The 7,335-nt window shown below is 53.9% G+C and overlaps 1 pseudogene; it reads right to left on the reverse strand.

The window, feature by feature from the left end:
* Window positions 1-27: 27 nt before the first annotated feature.
* On the reverse strand, window positions 28-3,958 carry LOC116510597 (annotated as a pseudogene).
* Window positions 3,959-7,335: the final 3,377 nt, after the last annotated feature.

Here is a 7,335-nt window from a genome sequence, read left to right on the forward strand (position 1 = left end):
GGACGCGGCATAGACTGTTGCTAACCAACCAGTGTGTCCTGATTGGCCCAGGTACTGCATCAGCAGTTGCTGTGCAGTACTCAGCCTGTGATTGGTGCTAACTTGCTACATTCTTATTATAAATACCCTGGCGCGAGCTTGCCTATTTTGAATCGCTGTCATCTTTCTTCTAAATAAATATCTTGTTCTTTGCACATCCATGGCTCTTGCGTTTCCATCCACCCACCCAATCTTTAAAACTGGCGACGAAGGTGGGATCCGCGATTCCCGCAGCGCCTGGAACAAGGGAAAACAGCCAGTCGCAGCCACGCGAACGCTTTTCTTTGGCTGAACTCCGGGAGGCTACCCGGTCTACCTTGCACAACTCCAGAAGGAGCTGCCGCCCAAGGTCAGCAGCAGCAGCAGCAGCAGCCATCATCACCGTTGGAGCCTGCCAGCGTCTACGCCAACTTGGCATCACCCAGGCGCGGCCTCCAGCTCGCCCGAGGGGGGCCGTCTGCGCTCACCCTCGTCTGGAGACGCCGCCGATGCTCAAGGACGAGCCACGGACAGCACGGCCTCTGATGGGGTCTGCCTGCCTGCCTGCCTGCAAAGCCTGCATGCCTCCTGAAGAGTTGCCTGCCTCCACTGCCTTTCCAGCCTACCCAGAGCCCCCGAAGCAAGTTCTACCTCTCAGCCTCAACCGCTTCTCCACCTGGCCACCGCCTGCCTGCCTTCTGAGCGAGAAGCCCCGGGGAACCGGCCAGGAGAGAGGGGGGAAAGGAAGAGGCCTCGGGAGAAGGCCAAGCGGCATGCCCCAGCCCATCCTCTCCTGCCTTCACAGCGCCTGGTTGGCCCAGTCTGCCTCTGCGGGGCCAGCGACTGCCGCCACCGACCTCTCTGTCTTGCCTCCCCCGAAGGCTGCGGGCACGTCTGCCGATCCTGGAAGCGCCTATCAGTCTGAGCCTCACACTCACCTCCTGGCTTGCAAGGCTTTTCTTGGAGGTGCTGGGCAGGTTGCAAGGAACCGCAAACCTCAGGTGAGGGGGCACCTAGCTAGAGGCCGAAGCAAAAGATTTGGTGCTGCCCCGAGACTCTGACAGGAAGGCTTCGATTTCCTCCACCGTACGAGGGACACAAGTCAGCAGTTCCATCCCACTGGCTGTCACCACAATGTCGTCCTCAATCCGTACCCCACCAAAATTTCAGAAACGTGCCAGGACTTCATTGTTGATGAAACAGGCCTGTGCTGGGTTAGCCAAGGCCTGGTCCAAGACATGATCAATGAAATAGATGCGAGGCTCCACGGTCAGCACCATGCCTTCCAGAAGGGTACGGGCCGTTCTCAAACTCTGGAGACCTGGCAGGTCAATGCGATCGACTCCCTCTGGGTAGCCGCCCACGTCGTGAACGTCGATGCCAAGAAAGTGTCCCAGTCCGTGAGGCATAAATACGGCACCCAGGTGGACCTTCACCATGTCCTCAACGCTGCCGCGGAGAAGGCCAATTTTCTTAAGTTCTTCCAGGTGGACTCGGTCTGCCAGATGGTGCATTTCAGGCCAGGCCACCCCTGGCTTGATGCTGCCGAACACCGCCCGGGAGGACCTGTACACGGCCTCGTAGATGGCCTTCTGGTCAGGAGTGAATTTTCCGTTTGCGGGAAAGGTGCAGGTGATATCTGACCCGTAGCAGTAATACTCTCCTCCCATGTCAAAGAGGCAGAGATCTCCGTCTTCAACAGTTTTATCATTTGGAGCTCCAGCATGGCCGTAGTGCAAAACTGAGCTGTTATCGCCACTGCCACAGATGCAGGTGTAGGAAGTGTGCCGCATGCCTCCTTGCTTGTAGCAGTAATGCTGGAAGAGGCTCTCCAACTCATATTCTTTCATGCCGGGTTTTACAGCCTTCATTACCTCTTTATGAGCTTCACTGGAAATTTTATTGGTGTACCGGAGGACTTCCAACTCCATATCCGTCTTAATCACGCGGCATTCTGCAATTTCAGGATGGAGAATTGTATTGTTTACTGTAAACTCGCTGATTTTGTCAAAAGACGCTTCCCTGGTCACGCTTCCACTGTCAGTGTTAATTCCTCGCAGAGTAAGAAGAACGGAAGGGTTTTTCGAAGCCAAAACACTGGCAATCTCATCTGTATAGTGCACTTCGTTAACACTATATTTCTTCTTGTAGTACTCAGGAGGGTGGATCTTTCCCATCCAAACGGCATAGCTCTCTGGAAGCCTCGGGATGAAGAGGATGGTGTTTCCATTGTCAACCTCAATGGCTCCATAGCAGTCGGACTCTGTTACCCCAAAAGTCCAATGAAAGTAGGATTCCTGGCGAAAAACAATGCCTGTATCGGTGCAGTAGCGGTTGGTCTGTTCTCCACCTTGCAAGACGACAATGGCATTTTTGGGAACAGCCTTGTTTGCTCTCAGCTGATCACACAACCGGCTTCTATTCAAGGCGAAAAGTGCTGCCGAGACTCTCAGGGTTTCATTCCCCAGCCAAAACGTTGCCCGCAGGGACTCAGTCATGATGCTCCCGGAGGCCCGCTTGACAGCTGAGGCCGCGCAGCCTCGGCGCCGCGTAGAAAGGTGAGAGTTTCCCTCCGCAGAAAGTCCTGCCTCTGCTCCAAAACCTGCTCCAAAGCCTTTGCTGCCTGCTGCCTGTCCTCCGAAGCCTCGCCGCCTGCGCGCTCGGCTCCGCTCGCACCAGCCTCACACGGCCGCCGTTAGCATCACGACCCAGCGAGAGCCTCCCGAGCCGCAACGACCCCACAGGCACACGATTCCTGACCTGGGCCGAGCAAGGCCGCCGGGACTCTTGTCGGACTTACCCCCCCCACCAAGTAGACTCACCAGCTCGCCAACTTTCTACTACGACGAGGCCTGGGCTGAGGACTACTGCGCATGCTCCACTAGGGTTGCATGCGCAGAACTGGGGGGAAGGGGTGTTGAATATCCAGACTATTCTATTCTGTCCTAAAGGGCCAGCAACAGTCTATGCTGCGCCCTGCTTGGCTGGGACGCGGCATAGACTGTTGCTAACCAGCCAGTGTGTCCTGATTGGCCCAGGTACTGCATCAGCAGTTGCTGTGCAGTACTCGGCCCCTGATTGGTGCTAACTTGCTACATTCTTATTATAAATACCCTGGCGCGAGCTTGCCTATTTTGAATCGCTGTCATCTTTCTTCTAAATAAATATCTTGTTCTTTGCACATCCATGGCTCTTGCGTTTCCATCCACCCACCCAATCTTTAAAAGTTTCAGCTCTCTTCCCCAAGGTCAATCAATTGATATTGCTAGAGAGTGAGAAATCCAGCTCACTTCTCTTCCTTTGTGGAGTTGCTCAGGGCTTGGCACTCTATTGTACACCACTTGTGTCCTTTCCTGGATTATGAAGCCCTGCGCTCTTCCTTGGATTACTGCAATGTGCTCGACATGGGGCTACCCTTGAAGAATATTTGGAAGCTTCAGCTGGCACAAAATGCAGTGGCACAAACAGTTGTAAGGGCCCTACAGGAGCTCATGTAACAACTCTGTTGCACAAGCTGTACTTGGTTGCTGGTTCTTTCCAGATTTATTTATTTATTTAAGAAATCTTTATTTAAAAAATGCACTTGGCGTCTCTGTTTCCGTTGCCCTCTTGCCTTTACTCCCCCCTTCCCCCAAAAAATATTTCTTTAAATAGGAGATGTTACGACATTAATGTTTCCAACATTGTGTGTTCTGTAGATCTCAGTGAGATGCAATTCACTTTTCATTTTACCCATTGTTTTGCCCATAACTGCAGAAACAACTTGACCAAATACAGACAGTAATTTACTTACCAATTGCTCATTCAGTGGCTGTTCAAAATTACAGTTGTGCTGAAAAAGGAGAATTTCAACTGGTACTCCAAATTCTGGCTGTCACAACATTGTTGAGATTATGCAATTGCAATTTGTATTTGTATAAGTTTATTTATAGGCCGCCCTTTTCCCTGAGGGGACTCAGGGCGGCTTACAACTTATGTGAGAGGGGATACATACAATAACATATAGAACATACTTAATTAAAAATAGAGCAACATTCATCATTCGGGTGGGGACGGACTGTAATCTTTAACCCCAGGCCTGACGGGTTAGCCAGATCTTAAGGGCTGTGCGGAAGGTCTGAAGGGTGGTGAGGGTACGAATCTCCATGGGGAGATCGTTCCAAAGGGTCGGAGCTGCTACTGAAAAGGCTCTCCTCCGCGTAGTTGCCAGTCGGCACTGACTGGCAGATGGAACTCGGAGGAGGCCTAATCTGTGAGATCTTATAGGTCGCGAGGAGGTAATTGGCAGGAGGTGGTCTCTCAAGTACCCAGATCCACTACCATGAAGGGCTTTATAGGTGGTAAGTAGCACCTTGAAGCGCACCCGGAGATCAACAGGTAGCCAGCGCAGCTCGCGGAGGATAGGTATTATGTGGGCGAACCGAGGTGCACCCACAATCACTCGCGCGGCCGCATTCTGGACTAGCTGAAGTCGCCGGATGCTCTTCAAGGGCAGCCCCATGTAGAGCACGTTGCAGTATTCCAGCCTAGAGGTCACAAGGGCACGAGTGACTGTTGTGAGAGCCTCCCGGTTCAGGTAGGGTCGCAACTGGCGCACCAGGCGAACCTGGGCAAATGCCCCCCTGGTCACAGCCGACAGATGGTAATCGAAGGTCAGCTGTGGGTCCAGAAGGACTCCCAAGTTGCGAACCCTGTCTGAGGGGAATAATATTTGGCCCCCCAGCCTGAGTGATGGAACACTAGCCAAATTATTGGGAGGAAAACACAACAGCCACTCGGTCTTTTCCGGGTTGAGTACAAGCTTGTTAGCCCTCATCCAGTCCCTAACTGCTTCAAGACCCCGGTTCATCACGTCCACCGCTTCATTGAGTTGGCACGGGGCGGACAGATACAGCTGCGTATCGTCCGCGTATTGGTGGTATCTTATCCCGTGCCTCCGAATGATCTCGCCCAGCAGTTTCATGTAGATGTTAAATAGTAGGGGGGACAAGACCGACCCCTGCGGCACCCCATATGTTAGGGGCCTAGGGGTCGATCTCTGCCCCCCGACCAACACCGACTGCGACCTGTCCGAGAGGTAGGAGGAGAACCACTGCAAAACAGTGCCTCCCACCCCCACCTCCCGCAGTCGTCGCAGAAGGATACCATGGTCGATGGTATCGAAAGCCGCCGAGAGGTCAAGGAGAACCAAGATGGAGGCATGGCCTCCATCCCTGGCTCTCCAGAGATCATCGGTCAATGCGACCAAAGCGGTTTCTGTGCTGTAACCAGGCCTGAAGCCGGACTGGAAAGGGTCAAGATAACTGGCTTCCTCCAAGGACCGCTGAACCTGGGAGGCCACCACCTTCTCAACAACCTTCCCAACAAAGGGGAGGTTGGAGACTGGACGGTAATTGTTAAGAACGGCTGGATCCAAAGATGGTTTCTTCAGGAGGGGTCTCACCACCGCCGCTTTAAGTGCGGCGGGGAAGTGCCCCTCCCGAAGGGAGGCGGTAATAACCGCCTGGATCCAGCCCCCTGTCACCTCACTGCTGTTGGCAACCAGCTAGGAGGGACACGGGTCCAGTACACAAGTGGAGGCACTCACAGCTCTCATGGCCTTGTCCACGTCCCCGGGGGCAACATCCTGAAACTCAACCCAGCGATGGTCTACCAAAGTATCCACCTGTGCCTCGGCTGGGTCTGCAAAGGTGGAGTCCAAATCCGACCGAAACTGAGCAACTTTGTCCGCTAAGAACTGGACATAGTCTTCAGCCCTACCCTGCAAGGGGTCCCCCGTGTCCCTCCTATTTAGGAGGGAATGGGTTATCCTAAACAGGGCGGCTGGACAAGACTCAGCGGACGCAACCAAGGTGGCAATATACGATCTTTTTGTTGTCCTAAGTGCCCTGATGTACTCCTTGGTGCAAGTTGTTAAGAGTGCTCGGTTCGAATCAGACTTATCGGACCTCCATAGGTGCTCTAGGCGTCTCCTCCGGCGCTTCCTCTCCCGGAGCTCTTCGGTGAACCAAGGAGGCCTCCGGGATCCACCACCTCGGAGTGGCCGTAGTGGCGCAATCCGGTCAAGGGACTCCGCTGCTGCCAAGTGCCAGGCAGCAACCAGAGTCTCCACCGGACTGTGGGCGAGAGTATCAGGAATAACCCCAAGCTCCGTCTGGAACCTCAAGGGGTCCATAAGTCGCCTGGGGCGGAACCACCTGGTCGGTTCCTCCTCCCTACAGTGGAGGTTTGGTCTCCGGAAGTCAAGCCTCAGTAGGCAGTAGTCTGACCACGACAGGGGTATGATCTCATTACCCCTCAGACCAAGATCACAAGTCCACTGCTCCAAAAGGAATACGAGGTCAGGCATGTGACCCGCAGAGTGGGTTGGCCCCCGAATTACCTGGGTCAAGCCCATGGCTATCATGGAAGCCATGAACTCCCGCGCCCCATCAGAGCGTTCACCGAGCAAAGGCAAATTGAAATCCCCCAGGACCATAAGCCTGGGGAACTCAATTGCTAGCTCGGCTACCGACTCGAGGAGCGAGTGGAGGGCCACTGCAACGCTGTTGGGAGGCAGGTACGTTAACAGCAACCCTATTTGACCCTTGAGGTCCAACTTCACCAGCAGGGACTCACACCCGACAAGCTCCGGAGCAGGGATCCTACGAGGTGCTAAAGACTCCCGGATAACAATAGCCACACCCCCACCCCTTCCCTGGGCTCTCGGCTGATGAAGCACCTGAAATCCTTCTGGGCACATCTCTACGAGGGGGACTCCTCCCTCTGGACCCAGCCAGGTTTCAGTAATACATGCCAGGTCTGCCCCCTCGTCTAAAATTAAGTCCCGGACGAGGGGAGCCTTGTGAACTACAGACCTGGCATTTAGCGACAACAGCCGGAGACCAGGGTCCTGATTACTCGCGCCATCTGGCCTCGGAGTGGGACTCATAGGGCCGGAAGGAGGGATCTCTGTGACGTAGCGAGCCCTCCTTCCCCGGTAATGGCCCGCCCTAAAGTCCCCGCCATATCTGCCCCTCCCCATTACGACTGTAATGCTCCGGCCCACTCCCGTGTCCGTGGTCCCCCCAACCACACCTATAGCTCCCGCATTCCCCGGCAGGCCCTCCGAATCAAACACACTCATTCGTTCACTCAGGCAATCCCCACGTAATAGTTAAAAACACATAAAAATACAGCAAAATAGGGCAATAAAAGTGGGCACATTCATACAATCACATGCGTATCCCATACATATCCCATACAAAAGGAAGAAAGAAGACAAGAAAAGAAAAAAATAGAAAGAAAAATTGCGCAGATATTAAAGTGCGAAATCAG

This window comes from Thamnophis elegans, chromosome 6 (genome assembly GCF_009769535.1).
Source record: "Thamnophis elegans isolate rThaEle1 chromosome 6, rThaEle1.pri, whole genome shotgun sequence".
Taxonomy (NCBI): Eukaryota; Metazoa; Chordata; class Lepidosauria; order Squamata; family Colubridae; genus Thamnophis; species Thamnophis elegans.